Source organism: Sinohyriopsis cumingii, chromosome 13 (genome assembly GCF_028554795.1).
Source record: "Sinohyriopsis cumingii isolate HCF-2022 chromosome 13, ASM2855479v2, whole genome shotgun sequence".
NCBI lineage: Eukaryota > Metazoa > Mollusca > Bivalvia > Unionida > Unionidae > Sinohyriopsis > Sinohyriopsis cumingii.
In genome coordinates this window covers 29332240-29349998 of record NC_142973.1, presented here as the reverse complement: position 1 = coordinate 29349998, position 17759 = coordinate 29332240, and positions in this window count along the sequence as shown.

Below are 17759 nucleotides of genomic sequence, written 5' to 3'. Positions count from 1 at the left end.
GAGGCTGAGAACCAAGACAGCAGGTTGCATCCTCCTTGAAGGAGGTTGAGCACCCTCATTTAGATAGGTTGAGCACCACGATAGAGGGTTGCTCCTTCCCATCTTAGAGTTTGAGCACCGCAATACATATTGTGTCTCTGGCAGCGTGTTGGCCTCTTCCATTTGGGAAACAACAGTACATCGCACCCATGATGCACAGAGTGAAAATGAGATCTTCTCCATCTATCACTCATTGACCTCGTGGTACAATGACAGGGCCAGGACCGAGCTTCCCCCTTGCCCCCCTCCACCATCCCACCCTGTGCAGGATTTATAATCCATACACAGGATTGAGGCTAGGGATAGGGACTGTTTCGGTCCCTCCTACCAAATTATACATATGAACCCTTATGGGATGTGGGGCTTACCACCTCGTGGACCTTGATCCATTCTATCCAATGGATTACTGGACTTTGCCATACCAATCGAAGTGATGCTGCAGCTCGTGTCCCATCATCACTTCACCAAGTGGTTTCCTTTTGGAAGGCAACAGGTGTTACATCATCGAGGGTAGTTAGATGTTCTCCTCTCCCCTCTGTGCCTCCTGATCAACCATGGGCTGAGCCACATAGTACTCCTATGCCTCTCCATCAAGGGACACCAACCACTCTCCATCTCAGAGTGTCCTTGACTATGAGGATGATGATGCTCTCTCTATCCTTGTGGACTCCAACGAATTTGAGACAGACTTTGACAATGACACCTTCTCTCAGGTCCAGTCCCTCATCTCAGGTGGATGATGAAGAAGAGGTGGTCGACTTCAGTTCGGGAACAACCCCTACTATCAAGTACCCCCATTTTCTTTCCCCATTCCAATCTGGTGGAATTAAGAGAAGAGGTGCACACCCTTTTGCAGAAAGGGACAATCTAGAGGGTTTTAAACAACCACTCTCCCGCCTTCTACTCCTGATTCTCCCTGGTCACCAAGAAAAGCAGCAAATTTTGAATCCTTATTGATCTCTCCCCGCTAAACCAGTTTCTGCTGGAGGAAACCTTCAAGATGGTGACAACCTCCTAAATCCAGAACACTCTTCGTACGTCTGATTGGGCAGTCTCTATAAACTTTCAGGATGCCTATTTACACGTCTCCATTTTTCCTCCGCACCGCAATTATCTTTGTTTTTCTTTGAACAGGAAGGTTTTCAGTTTCGGGTTCTGCCGTTTGGAATCTCTTCTGGACCCAGTCTTTTCATCCGGGATATGGGAGTAGTAGTGGCCTACATTCGAATACAGGGATCATTGATTCTCCAGTGTTTCAACTACTGGCTGATTCACCATTTTCATGGTCAGTCCATTCATCAGGATCTTTTCCACTCTTGGTCCACTATAACTCAAGTGGGTCTCCTACCCAACCTCAGAAAGTCGGAATTCTTTCCATCACAGGACATTGTTTACGGGGGGTTGGGGGTGGGGGATGAACTTCCTCACAAATCAAAACTTGGTCCTGGTTCCCTTAGATCGAGTAAATCGACGCAACGAACGAAAACCGTTGTATCTACTTGCCTTTTTCTGTCCCCATTTGGAACCTTGAATGCCTCTGCCGAACTGGTTCCTTTAGGACATCTTCGCATGTGTCCTCTACAGTTCCTTCTTCTGGGAAGGTGGAATCCTCACAGAGATTCTCTATCAACCCCGATCCCTCTATGACCAGTTTTTCACCACCATTTGCTTTGGTGGATGAATTGAGACAGATACCTGATGGGGGTTAACATACATGCACCCGGTCTCCATTCCTATCTGTTCGTAGATGCGTCAGATTCAAGCTGGGGAGCCCATTTAGTGCCGGAGGGCATAATTCTACACTGTTCCTGTACTCGGGATGAATTGTCCCTCCACATCAACAACCTATAAATGAAAGCAGTATTTCTAGCATTGCAAGTGTGCATCGACCTAATAGGGGCTGATGTGTCATGGTCTCCTCATACTAAACATGTGTCGTAGCCTACCTACATCGTCACGAAGGTCTGGAACCTTTTCCTCTGGGCAGCATCAGAGAATGTCAAATCTGAGTTCGCAACATTCCAGTCAAGATGAACGTATTAGCGGACAGCCTGTCCAGAACAGACCGAGATTTCTTCACAGAATGGTCTCTTTACCACTCAGTAGCAGAGTCCCTGTTTTCCCTTTGAGGATGACCTCTAGTGGACCTGTTTGCGAACAAGCTTAACAACAAACTTCCTTTTTACGTGTCTCCTGTCCCGTATCAGGAAGCGTGTGCAGTCGATGCATTCAGCTTCCAGTGGGATTGCCTATTCGCTTATGCCTTCTCACCTTTGTAACTGCTAGCACAAGTTCTGCAGAGAGTCAGAACTTACACTGCTCGGATCATTCTCATTGCCCCACGGTGGCCCCAACAACCATGGTTCATCGATCTCAGACCTCTTCATAGATTGACCCAGGTCTCTACCACACAGGAGGTCACAACACCGGGGATCCCTTCTCCACAACATCCCAGACATTTTCCACCTTCATTCCTGGCTCATCTCAAACGATCTCTCTGCCAGAACAAGTTTTCGAACAGTCACCGGCTGCATCATTCAAGCCAAGAGAGCTTCTACATCCAAAGTTGATAATACCAGGTGGAGAATCTTCTGTGATTGGTGCAGTAAGAAACACGTTGATCCAATCTGCCCTTCTGTAACGTCCATTGCTGATTTACCTTTGTTCCTCTTTGAGACCAAAAGATGTTCAGTTTCCTCTGTCAAAGGCTATAGAGCTGCAATCTCCAACACGCTATAATTCTTGCACGGCACAGACATCGGTTCAGATCCGCATATTGCCGATGTTATAAAGTTTTTGGAGCTTAAGGGACCTGTCTCTCGCTCCCTTATACCCAGATGGAATCTTTCCTGTGTTCTTTGGTCATTAACCAAAGCACCTTATGAACCATTGCTGGGTGCATTTTGGACCCCGAACGGCATGACTATCCCATTGGTATGTCCCATCTGGTGTTGCAAAGGCAAGTTACGAACTGGAATTTGCCAGTATCCCTTGGACAAGTCTATTTTAGAGACATATTTGGTGTTGGTTATTCCGGCAAATATGGACTCAGGATCCGGTAACATTTCGACTTGAAATTCTGTGATCCTGTTTAATTTTCAAGAGTCGACACAAAAGCGGTGATCACCATCCTTCTTCTGGACCAAAACTACCGGTGAACTATATGCATATTCGGCTGGTTCAATGACCCCTAAGTCAAGCATAGTTCTAATTTCGTCCCGTACAGTTTCTAACTTCGCATGAGGTAGTGAATAGGGTTTCAGTTTCACAGGCGTTTCATTCAGCAGCTTCAAACTGAGCTCTTCCAAATCCGTCATGCCTGGTCTTTCTGTCAAGACACTTGAGTAGTCTTGGAGTATCTCCTCCACATCCTCACGTTGTTCTGACGTTAATGTTACGTCAAAGACAACGTTGCTGTAGGTTTCAACCCTCGTCAAAGGACATCTAGGAAGTACTTCCGCCACTCCTCCGTTGTCGTCGGGTTCTTCAGTCACAGCTGTAGCGACCACGAACTAGTGGGTGTCTCCCTTTCACGATAGCGTTTAAGAAGGTTAACGTGGTACAACTTCTCTTTATCTCCTACCCGGACACGGTAGTTCTGTCCACCCTTCTTTTCCGTTACAAAGAACAGTCCCCTCCAGGATACTTGGAGTTTGTTGTGCTGCAATGGTAACAACAACAACACCTTGTCACCCACTTCAAACTTCAGTTCCTTCGCCTTCTTGTTGTAGTACTTGGCTTGACGTCCCCGTGCGTCACAGAGATTCGTCTGGGCCAAGTTGCAAACTTTCTCCAGTTTGTTACGGAGATCAACAACGTACTGACACGTTGTTCCTACTACCTCGGATGCCTTTTCATCCGTCCACAACTGTTTCAATACAGCCATGGGTCCTCTCACTCTCCTCCCATAAACTAGTTCGAAAGATGATAAACCAAGACTACCTTGGAGTACTTCGCGGTACGCGAGAAGTATCGCGGCAAGGTATTGATCCCAGTCCTTGGGTCGACCTTCGCACAACTTCTTCAGAGCTTGCTTCAACGTCCCATTGACCATTGCACTGCGGGTGATACGGGGTAGTAGTCAGGTGCCTAATGGAAAGTAACCGGTTCACTTCTTTCATCACCTGGCTAACAAACTGCGTCCCTTGGTCGGTTAGTATCTCTTCAGGTACCCCAACTCTGGAACAAACTCCTAACAAATCCTCAGCCACTGTAACTGAATCAATGTTCTTCAACGCAGCGGCCTCTGGGTATCGGGTAGCATAATCGACAATCTTTAACACATAACGATTACAACTTTCCGACGCAGGCTTTATCGGACCTATCAAGTCCATCGCCACCCTCGAGAAAGGTTCATCAATCAGAGGGGCGGTTCCTAGTGGCACTGGGCGATGTGAGGTCTTAGGTGCTACCCGCCGACACTTGTCACACGACAGACAAAACCTCCTTACATCCCCATACACACCTGGCCAGTAGAACTCCCTCACTAACCTATCTCTCATCTTTGCCACGCCCATGTGACGACCAAGTAGACTCTCGTGTGCTAGCCTAAGCACTTATTCTCTCTTGGATCGAGGTACAATCACTTGCTTATACCTCTCGGATACCTTCTGGGTGTATCGATACAAGATACCCCGTTTCAGCACGAACTCTACCTCACCGTCTGGCAAGTTCCGCACGGATGCCTCCTTTGCATATCCGCGTATCTTGTTAAGGGTAGAATCTTCCTCTTGAAGTCTCCTTAATTCACCAGGTAGCAAATTGTCTATGGGCGAAGTCGAGGTGTTCAGCGGCTTCGATCCAGACATTCGCTTCATAAACCTCGTCTCTATGGACCCCAAGTGTACAGGTGTACACGTCATAGGATTAGGCTGTGGCAACACATACATACATCCTAGAATTACGTCGTGCGACAATCCGGACAAGCACGCTGCTTGAATTCATCCTTTCACATACGGTGAATCAAGGTCGATGTAGACAACTGGGAGAGAATCTTTAGTCCTATTAGCAAATTGGATGTCCACTGTCTCACCTGTATAATCTGCAGATTTGACAAATTTGCTACCCACCAAGGTTGGATAACTACATCCGGTGTCATACAACACGGTAGTCTTCTCTCCATTTACCGTAGCTGTTGCTGTATTAGACCATTCTATTAATTTACACCCTCTACCTGTGCCTGATGTCGCTGCATTTATCTTGGGATGATATGTCCTGCAGTTTTTGAGAATATGGCCAGGTTTGTTGCAACCGTAGCATACCACTCCAGCTTTCTTAGTAGGGATACCCTTATCTACCCCTTGGGTCTTTCCTGTGCCACGGAACTGATCACGGCTGGGATTGTCAGCCCCTGGCTTCCTATCATTTTGTCCATTCCGCTTATGAGGTGTCAACCCGTTAGCTCTTCTAAGGTCAGTGGCGCTGGGTCGATCCCTGCCACCCCAGGTGGTTGGACGGGAGTGTGCACTCTCATATCGCTCCGCCATCACACTGATATCTTCCAGGGTAGCAAAATCACGCTCCGCTAAGAATACGATCAGGTCTTTCCGATACGTACTGAGGACATGTTCTTTCAAGATCTCTTCCCGTATACCTTCATAAGTGAGCGCGGTGCCTGTCATTTTAATCCATTTATCGAAGAGCACGCGTACGAGAGTATGAAATTGTGCGTGTCCGTTGTTCGCTTAGACGAATCTCTGAAAAGTTTGCGAAAACTTTCATCCGACAGCTCGTAGTGCTTTAACAGTGCTTTCTTGAGAGCGTCATAATCATCTACTTCAGTCGATGCCATATTATGATAGGCATCCTTGGCAGCTCCTTGCAAAAATGCAGAAATATTGGTCGTTGGGTATATGATGGATTAAGCTAACTTCTCAAACAGAGTTAAAAAGTTACTGATAATTTCGTCTCTGTCGTTAAACATCGGCATTGTTATCTGGACGATCTTTTGCTTGTGGGTCCTGAATGTTCATTCAGTTCTTCACCCCTTCTAGATTCCACTTTGATCCTTAGTCTCTCCATGGCTAAAGTATGTTCTCTCCCCCGGCTCTTTCTTCGGCCTGCAATCTGGCTAACTCGATTCTTTCTCTCACCTCGGCTTGTCTGATTCTTTCCTTTTCTGCCGCCTGTTGTTCTCTGTATTCTTTGAGACTCCTCTCTACAAATTCCGCTAATTGTGTCCCTTCATAACCTAATTCATCTCTACCAAGAGATTTAAACTCTCTGACCAACTGCCTATCAGTTGCCATTCTAGTATACTCAACTGTATCACCAACCAATTTACTTATCTTAAGTATCTACTAACTCTTACTGCTTTACAAGAAACAGCTTCCTTCATAATACTTACTCATAGTGTAATCCAATAAAGTCTTAACCTACGGACTTACTTAAATTACTCTAATGTAACTTAACAGCGTTTGGCAGTACCAAATTCTGAATTTCCCTCTAAATTCAGCTTGCTCACACCAGCAATGTGCAATTGATCCCTTGGGACTTCCTTAGTTATCTCTTCTCGCAAGAGTAACTAAAGGCAATATTTCTTTCTGAATTACTTTAATTCAGACAAAGACCACGCTATCATAACAATTCAGGTACGGAATCTTAATTTCTTACAATGTCATAACATACATTAAAGAAATATCATACAATGGCATGCACTAACTACAGAATGCATACATATTGATTCGATTCACTCTCGTAATTTCTTGCTTATCCAATAACCATCTTTATCACCGCTATGGTACTCTAATTTCTATCCAATATCCTACTCAGCCTCTGTCAGTCACACCATTCAAAATAATCCCGGACGATAGACCCCACATTGAAACGTCGCCCTCTTAGTAAGAGGGGTGGTTAATTGGATTTGGCTGGCGTTATCTAGAGGATGACCTCCCTCGATAGTATAGAAATAAAACATTACGAGCCCCCTTTTGACAAAATAACAAATTTAATCAGAACAAATTTATAATGGCAATTCCAATTCAAGTTAGATTATATCAATTGAATTTAACAGGTGTGTCAATGGGGGAAAATTAACGAAGAAATGTCGAAGTGACTCTGCACAAAGACTTTTCTGGCTTAAATGCGATAAGATTTTAATGCTCAATGCATTCAACCTTATAATTTTCTGTAATTCAAAATTCGACACTTCACAATATCTTAAAATGATTGTGATTTTGTTTCTCACAACAAAGATTATGTAAATGACCACATTACTGAATCATTGTTGAATCATAGGTCTTCAATTGAAATTGAAAGAAAGGCTATATGATATTCGTTTTGAAAGCATCAGATTCCGGGCGCCATATACATTGGTGTCAGTATGGTATCAAGGGGAGTATCAAGTGTGTCAGTTAATGGATAAGTTTGGAGTTTTGGTATAGGCACTGGTTCCGTGGATATGGGTGTGCAAAGTCTGAAATTTGTGTACCTGGAAGCGAGAAGGAGCGTTAGCAAGAACAGTTTTATTTCTCGAGTTGTGACAGGCTTGAAATAGTATGTTATATTGAGGTATGCAAGAACCAGATTTCTAACCAAAAACATAATGGCAGAGTTTGTTTGAGGTTTGGTTTTAAAGAATATCAACCAAAGCCTTGTTGTCTATGTGAAAATAAAGTTAATTGTTTGCAAGTTGATGAGCCCAACCTTTGATTGCCTAAAGCCATGGATATTGTTCAAGGAGGATGACAGCTTGGTCTCGCCATTACTTATTCCATGTACTATACATAATCATTTCCTTCCCAGCACACCTCCAAGGCAACTGTGCACGACTCAGTAGTGTGCAAATGAATGGCATATGAGTTTTGTCAGCGATCTGGGAGTAATAAATATCTTCTATTGAAGTCTTTCAGGAATGTGCACCAAAATTCAAGACCAGCCCATACCTCCTCTGTAATGCATATGAAGTGATATGGATCTGACACGCCCACTGTCAGATCAATCAATCTTCTCAAGAAAGTTTTGCCAGGATCACTAAATGCACATGCAAAATTCAGTCAATCAGTTATGGATTGAAGATTGTGTAGTGTCGTTGTAGGCTTTCGAAGGCAGAGTATTAGCAGGCTGTATCAATTCTGCAGTTTGTCTTAGGGACTTCATCTTTTTCATTTCATATCATTACCTCATAAGGCCATTACCTAACCTGGAAGAGTGGTCTGCTTTTTCCTTTTCTTTATTTCCTCATAGCATGGAAATACCAGTATCGGCACAAAGTAATCATAAAATAATCCGGAACATGCACCATATGGAGAATACAAAAATTTCTGAGTGTACTGCATTGATAACATCATCAAAAATTGATAGCTGAAGTTAAGCTCATACAGACATTTATGATAATAGTACATGATATCCAAAGTAAAGCCAACCATATGGAACTGAGCGGAGGAGATCAGTAGAATTCTACAGACACTAGACATGTCTGTTTTAACGATAACAATCGTTTTATCATGTTCCACAGTTTGACATTGAGCTGAATTAGATCTCTTTAGGTATACTGTAATTTACAGAAGATCCTCTAAGATATGGTCCGTGGTGGACCTTTCGGAAAGTATAAGGCGTTTTTGTTTTCGACTCGGCCCAGAGGAGAATTTTTAAAACAGCGATCGAAGAGACTCTTGAAAGGATCTGCAAATCTATGAGCAGAAAGTTCTTTGTGGATTTCTTTATGAGCTACCTCAGGTTTTTGTATGGTTGATTTGAGATTTTGAGTTTGAACGGGTGATAGAGAACCCTCGTGCTCCATATTGAATCCAAACGTAAATCCCTCAATGAAAGCTGTAATTCAGAAAAGTTAAAACCTCTGAACCAATATTCGAACCTTTCTGCTTGAACAGGAGTAGGATGCTTTTCATTTACACTGGACCAGATTTCCTTGCGGGATTGCGTGGTTATGAAATTAAAGCTGGTCAATAGAACTGAGTGGATTTGTAGCCACCACGAAATGACTGCCTGTTGCACGGTCTCAACTATTTAAGGGGCTTATGTAGGAAATAATTTATAAGTTGACTAACCGGCATCTTGCACATCACATAGGGATGAGCTTCCAAATAATTGAAATAGTTATGTTGGTATTTGCAGAATAGCCATGCAGAATAGCTGTGATTCAAGCAGGCCCCTGAATAAAAATTAAATTCCCTATAACCTTACCTTTCTATTATCCCCTTATAAACAACGAGAAACAAAACTTTGCCTTACCACTAAATTTTAAATAAATCTAAAACCCGCATACCAGCCTCATAATCCTTATAACTTCAACAAATGAGTTAAATAGGAGAAAAGTAGGAAAGCATACTGGGATGCACAAACATATCCTTCTAATACACACCCATATCCCTTATTAATCCTGTGCATATTCTTTGAAAGATATATTAGCAGTTATATTAGAACTCTGTCTAAAAGTGAATACAAAATGAAGTATGCATGGGTCAAATATGTGTGTGATGAAAGTATTTTGTCAATGTTTTTTCTTCTTGTTGTTTGTTTGTTGTTATTGTTGTTTTGTGTTTTTGTTTGTTTGTAATATTATTCTTAACTAATATGCAAGTATACGGAAAGCATACATTGTAAACCTTATATTAAACGGACAGCTATGCTATATCTGACCGATTGTTTCACAGCAAAAAGGCAGATGCTGAGTAACATCACCATGACAAAGAGAGGGCAGACACGGGACATCCGTTACGTCCCATATTGAGCCGATAACTTAAAGTACAATACTGATGAAAAGGGACACGCATGAAACCTTGCCCATCATATCCTATGGTGGACAGAGAATAAAGTATAGTAAGACATACTGCAGCAACCAAACGAATAAAAGACTACTTGTGTATAATAAGTAAGAATAGGGACATGCTGATATGAGAAACTTAATGCAATGGTAGAAAAATATAATACATTTGCAGGGACTCCATGTTATGTATACCGGACTGATAACTAGGAGCAGGTGGTTTAAAAAAAGGAGCATCCGATAAACGACCTGACGCAGTAATTCCACAACAGCAGGATGTTTTGAATAAAAAGAAGCGCAAGTAACAGACCTGGTCTAATATCTCCCTCTGATGCAAATGAAACTGAAAAATAAAACAGGCACAAAACCTGGACCGTTTTCAACCACCAAAAGGGTAGATAAGACGAAGTGATTTATGAATGCTGGCTGAACCAAATTTGTCCATGACATGAGGCTTATCAAAGCTAAATTTATTATTATGGTACCAAAATATAAAATTCTGATAAAACTTCTGAATTAAAGATGACCTTCACTTTCTTTCCTAGTGACAGTACATTTCTTTGTTGGTTATATCGGTTGCTTCTATCGAAAACAATTATTTATTCGCGTTGTTGGTATAAAGTTGTTGGGAATCTACACATGAGCTGACAACGACAAATAACAATGTATTGAACACGGTATTTCCAGTGCAACCGTGGAGCAAAGCAACCATCTTATGCATGATTATCTTTGGCGATATGTCCGGATTTACATCGTTATACCCAAGGAGCCGAATTACAGTGTCAGAGCCTTTTATGTGTACTTTTATTTCTCTAAATCTTGTCAACTGTACCCCTTCGATCCCTTTCATATAAATGTGACAAACTTCCACCATGTTGAAAGACAGATTGAGTCTATGATCCATCTCAGACCTAAAGAATAACTCCAACCAATTACAAAGATAATCACCCAGGATGAGCACATCTACCGTCGTCTTTGCGGACGAGAAAGTCGATAGTTAAGTGTTGTAGGGAGACTCGGTAGTGGATAACAGATAACTAAATCTTATATAGTAAATAACAAAGAAATGTTGATAGCATGGTGTGGGTGTTTGATGGTACATATGTGGGTATTGGATAGGAGATAACTTATAGCTGGATCGTATCACAAGTCCAAAATAATAGTGCTCAGAATGAAATTGAGGTCCCTAGTGTGTTGATGTACCAATATCCTCGAATATGCAGAAGTATCAACAGAAGCATCAAATGTAATAATATTTCCATACTATCGAATGCAGCAGTCCAATATCAATTATTGCAGCAAATATTTCAATGTATATTTAATTTCATACATAGAAAACTTCCTCATATTAATGGGTCCATTCTAATTTACACCCCTATCGTCTATGCAAACCTGTCAGTGTTCGCGCACCCACCCGTCTCCATCTTTACACATTTTCTGCACAAATCGACACTGTAAATTAACTTCAATTAGAACTCCATGGAGTTCTAACATAAAGTCAAACTTAAAATTGGTTGACTCCAAAACGATCACTTTATCTTTCTTTGGGACCAATTTTTACGGAATAATGGAGGAGGGGGGACCCAGGACATGTAACACCATTGGACATATGCTCTTGGTTCTGAAGAAAGGCCCCGCATTCCAAATAACTTATGACTGTCCCTGTTTTTCAAAATGTATATATAACGAATATACTGACTCAACTGTAATAAAGATTCTTGTATGGTTTTGAAAAAACATGTAATCAGTAAAGTAAGGCCACTTTTCACCTCTAACGGGAATCTTTGTTATTAAAGATTATACGGACAGGATGGAAAATATGGCCATAAGTTTAACACAAAGGGTCTGTTTTGCGAAAAATGAAACATTGTAACAGTATGGATCTGTTTAGCTGGAAATGTAATATTGTAACATTACGGATCTGTTTGGCTGCAAAAGCAATAATGTAATAGTATGGGTCTGTTTGTCCTCTAATGAGAAATCTTGTTAAAAATGAATACATATTGAACACGTATAAGCCTGTCAGGGGGGCACAAAGGGAATTTAACATGGTGAGAGTTCTCTGGATTCTGTCAGGAATTTAACATGGTCAGGTTATTCGGACTCTAACGGGAAAATGTCCATAGGTTTAATATGATTGTTCTTTTTTCGGGAAATGTAAACTCATAATAGTATAGGTCTATATGGACTAATATTACGCTGTAGGTTTAACAAACGTGTAGTACTCTGGCCTCCAACGGGAATTTTAGCATGTGAATAGCAGTCTGGAATTAAATGAGAATTTAACGTCACTTCGGGTACTTTGGGGTCTGTGGGAATTTAGCTTTATGACCCAATAGTGTTGCTTTTAAGACCATCTGTGAAGTAAAGGTGAATTAGCGTTATGAACCCATATTGCCTCTTTTGGCAATGTGGGGGAGGGGACAATGGAATATATACAAGTATAACGCGTTCTGAGAAATGTGATGTTAAAACTACTCTGACCACTACCCAGTAACATAATATTCACTATCCCGCCCCCTCTCTCTCTCACACACACACACACACACTCTAATACTCTTACGTCTACTAAACCATACGCTGTTGTGAGAGACCAGCACTAATATTTACTCTCAGGGTAAGGATTTGTATAAAAGGGGTATGAAAAGTGGAATTTAAATTCCTTATAAACAAAACTGTACTTCCCTATCCCTTTACTTCCTTTTATTCCCATTATAAACAAAGTAAACACTCATTTTTAAACACAACATTCACCCCATACCACCCTCATATACCCTATAATTGCACCAGTGGAGGAAAACAAAAAAAAAGGCAGGAAAGTATACGTACATGCATAAGCATAGCCTTCTAATACACGACCATATCCCTTATTAATCCCGTAAGTCCATGTAGAGCTTACAATTTTTGTTAGCATAGATATTAATTATTTTAATAAAATCATGTAGATTGTCGCTTGATAAGAATATTGGCAGAGGTTACATACAAAAAATGCCAGTGTCAAGCTAACTTCGGTTCGCTTAATACTTTATTGATCGTTCTAGATTTAGAACAATGATTGAAAATGTGACTATTGTTTTAGTGTTACGATAATTTGTATTTTCTGTTTGATTAAAATTGTACACAGACTGACCTAGTCTAAATAAAGCGAGAGAGAGAGAGAGAGAGAGAGAGAGAGAGAGAGAATGAACAAAAGTACAAAAGTAAAACAACAAATAATAAAGAACATTTTTAAAAAACAGTTAACACCATTTTTCTTCTTTCTAAATGAAAATCTTAAAAAGATCCTCTAACTTAATACATGAATAAATGAATTGTTACGAATCTATGATCTTAAACTAAGTAAAAGAAAAGAGCGAAAACCAACACGTTTTGTAAAAATCAACAAGTAATTTTTATCCCTGCAATGCAAAGTGAAAATTTAAAAATAAGTTACAGTATTGTGAATTAAATCCATGTAGTCATTAAATAAAATTACAGTATTGTGAATTACATCCATGTAATCATTAAATTTCTATCACAAATCCAAATGTATGAAGTTTAAATTGAATTACAATAGTGTCTGATGATTGAAGCTCGAACGTCTTTCGATTTTTTTTATGAGAAGTTCATATACGGCACACACCTTTCGATTCCACCCCTTTTAACTTTTCTATCATTCCCTTTTGATCAAAAATGCCTTTCCTAACACCTTTATAATCCCTTTTATGCTACACGGAAAGTGCAAGGACATTAGAATGGTTGGGCATATAAGCACTACTTATATATTATCAATCTTGGAGTGAACGAAGCGAAAAGGGAAGTAGTGCTAACAATCATACACAAACTTAACTTTCTGTGGGTTTAATATGTGTTGGCCTCTTTAGGGTCAAACAAAAATTTAATACTACGCCTCCATATTAAAATTCATTTTGTTTTGGAATGCAGTAAATTCTCGTTTGGATTCTGATCTGTGTTTTAAATGTAGCTTACACTTACATTTTCACGCTGTTGATCATTTTTTGGAACCTATGTAATTCTAATTAGAAGATATAGCTGTGGAAGAACACTGTGAAGAAATTCAATATGAAAAAGTTAAGTATATTTATTGTCATTGATGTTACCAGCTCTGGATGACATATTTTGTATGCCCTGTCACTTCCATGCTCTTTGTTTGAGGAAGCCCAGCTATTTACATGACCCGCATGACTTGCACTATAAAGCCAAACATTTTCTCAAAAAGTAAAACGGGGAAATCGCAAAGCTGATGGGGTGTGACAGAACGTTTCGTTTACGGAGAAAAGGCTTCGTTGTCTTGCCAATAAGGCTCTGAAGCTCTTGCTTTTCTGCCAAACCCGCCTTCTTTGGTTGCATTTTGTCTCAAATTTAGTGTTTGAACTGACTTGTAAAATGGGACGTTTCTGCGATAGAGGGGATAGGCCTTGGTGTTAATATATTTTTCTGTGATGTACTTATAGACCCTAGAGAATGCGGCTTATAATCTGAACTATTCGATTTGCACATTCTTAAGAACATTTATCCTAAATAAACGTTTAGATAATCAGAATGTTGTTTTCAAGTCTGCATGTCTCACGCTTGTTATGAATATTAAAGATATCACGTTTAGTCGTTTGCTTAGATGAAACGTCCTTTTGTGACTCAATGAACTCATCTATATCATCAATTTTATCATCTCTACGTTCAAATTGACCAAAGAACCTGTTTAGTTCATCCAGCATTGATCAGCAGCCACCTATTACCTCACCATACCATCAATATGTTCTTTAGCGTTACCAGTACACATTTATATGTTATCAAAGACGCCTTCTCGTGTGACCATCACCCAGTTAAATACTATCCAATACTACACATTTAATATTTAACACGCTTTTTGGAGTGACCAATACCCACTCATTACATTTTGTATTACTACATTGGAAAAGTCAGTTTTTCACTACATTTTATACCACCATCTGAAAAGTCAGGATTTTCTTCGCTAAACTGTGTGGCACTGCAAGAATGAAAATCAGCTATTTCACTACGGAACGTGCTACTGAAACCCCGTCCCGCCCGCCCCCCACTCCCAATCCAGCCCTGTACGGTAACAGAAAAGTCACTAAATAATCAGCTTTAAATATAACTTCAGGAAAATATCCTGAATACTATTCTCAAAATAAAAGGGTGGACACACCTGTTATGTCTGTCAGGATAAAGGACATTGAGCTCCAGAATGTCCACAACATCAAAGAAAATGAACGTCAAAGACAGGAGACAAGAGAGATACATACATAAAGATACATGTTATCATTGTCAAAGAAAAGGACGTTGGTATACAGAGCGTCCCACAAGATAAAACAAGAGAAAAACAAGGAAATATAATGAGTAGAGGCAGAAGAAGAAACAGATGAACCCAGTTCAGCAGAGAAATTTAAAACATGACAAAGAGAAGAAACAGCAAAGGAACCAGTTCCATTGAAGAAAATCCATCGAGAATGACAGTAAAAGAAGAAGAAAAAGCAAAGTATCTTGACATTTCATTGCGAATCCTTTCATGAGAATATAGCACACACAACAAACGTGACAGTCTCTGTGTCTTGATTTTCTTTTCTTAGCATCGATAAGAGATAAAAAAAACATATTTGGTATTGATTATAAGAGGTTATTAGAAAACTTATAGGAGGATATAGAAGCTAGTTTTGTTTATAAGGGATTTCAATTCTGTGTAGTTATTAGATAAGTGGGTATTGGTCATTCGAAAAGGCGCGTTGAAGAACAGTATGTCGGGTATTGGACAGTAGGTAACTGGGTGATGGTCACTCCAAATAGTATGTTGCAAATAACATGGATGTTGGATAGTAGATAACTGAGTGATTGTCACTTCCAAAGGCGTGCTGAATAGTAGACAATAGGATGGAGGATAATTGATAATTTTGTATTTGATAGTAGATATGTGTGTGGCATAGTAGATCAACAGATGATTGACAGTAGATAAATGGGCGTTGGATAGTAGATAACTGAGTGATGGTCGCTTCCAAAGGCGTGACGAATAGTAGACAGTAGGGTGGAGGATAGTTTATAAGCATGTATTCGATAGTAGATAAGTCAGTGTGGCATAGTAGACCAACAGGTGATTGGTGGCAGTAGATAACTAGGTGTTGGATAGTAGATTACTGGATGACGGTCACTCCAAACGGTATGTTGCAGATAACTGAAAGTTGGATAGTAGATAACTGAGTGATGGTCACTTTCACAGGCGTGCTGAATAGTAGACATAATTAAAATATTTGCAATCTGACTGCCAGTGAACTGGTTAAATCCATCATTGGTATTACAAAAATTTAAAAACTACATCCACATGTTCACTCATTGTCTTAAATCAATGCGACCAACATAGCATTAACAAACCGAGGTCAACTTGACACTCGATATTTCTGTAACGAAATGTCGGACAATATGTTTATCAAGCGACAATTGGTGAAATAATTTTAATCTGGGTTAGCAGAAAATTCTAAACACTATTTCGCGTTGTTACGGGATTTATAAGGGATATGTTTGTGTATTACGAAGGCTATGTCTGTGTGTATGCGTGTGCTTTCTTGCTTTTTTCTTCTGTCACTCCAGTGGTAAAATTATCGCGATTATGAAGGTGGTATAAGGGTGTTGGATTTGACTCTGCAAAGGAATGCTAAGTGAAGGGACTGTGGGTGGGTAACTTTGTTTATAACTAGATAATATAGAGGCAGGGGGATCGGGAAGTTAATGTTTTTATTATAAGGCATTTAAATTCTACTTTTGTACACTTTTATTATAAATCCTGCCCTATCTTGATGAGATGCTATTTGTGCTGGTCAGTTAAAACAGCGTGTGGGCTAGTAAATGTAGGAATATTGAATAAAACGGGTGGGTGTAATGAACAGTGGTCACTAGGTATTGGTCAATAAGTGCAGTTTTAACATTACTTTTCCCGTTAGACCTTCAACTTTTTTAAAAATATTCCTTGACTTCCCCCAATCCCAAAATTGGTACATCATTTGCTATTTCTAGTAGACCACCAATTTATATTTATGTCACCCAGGTGACATCTTCAAGTCAACTTCACATTAGAGGCCTGAGAGACATTCCCATGTAAATTCCCCTTAGAGGCCAGAGTGCCGCACGTTGGTTAAACCTCCGGCGTGATGTTAATTCCCGTTGGAGACTAGTACGCCCTCTCAATGTAAAATTCCTATATGATTCCAGTGTGCAATCTTCATGTTAAGTTCCACTTATGCCCCATAGAGACCGATATGGACATTTTCTCTTTTTTCTTTTGCATATGATATCACCAATAAATGTTAGAATGTTTCATTTTCCGCCAAAAGGATCCATAATGTTAAACCCATGGATATTTAACACAGGATTTCCATCTTGTCCATAGCCTTCGTAGACTATATTTAATAGAGGATTCTCCTTGTCTCGCAAGTCACACATGTACATTTATTTGTAAACCTGGCAAGTTATAAGTAGAAAGTATTCATGAAGTATTTTTTCATATTTTTAGTTCCTAGTTTCTCACTATTGAAAAGAATATATCCTTTTTAGTACATGTACAAATACGAAATCTGCCAGCAAGCCACGTGATCTTTAAATAAACATAGTGCAGGAAGTATTATGTTGGCAAGATAACTAACATTTGGTTACCTGGAGCAATAAACGGAAACTTCCTTGTCATTTAGGCATATCAATTATTTTTGCAATAGATGTTGAACACTCCACTGTCAACAAGTAAACAATGGTATGTCTTCTGAATTCTTTGCGGTCTTGTCAACCGTGTCAAATACGCCGTTATCTGTTTGGATTTCATGGTCTATGCAAGTATACAGCTGTCATCTTCATAAGTTTACAACATACCTGATCAAGACTAAGAGAATCTCTGTTGGGGTTCGCACCGAGCCAAAGAAATCCCACTCGCAGGGTTACATTATTTGTCTCCGCCAAGAGGCTTTCAGAGACAAATATTGTGACCCCGCAACTGGAATTT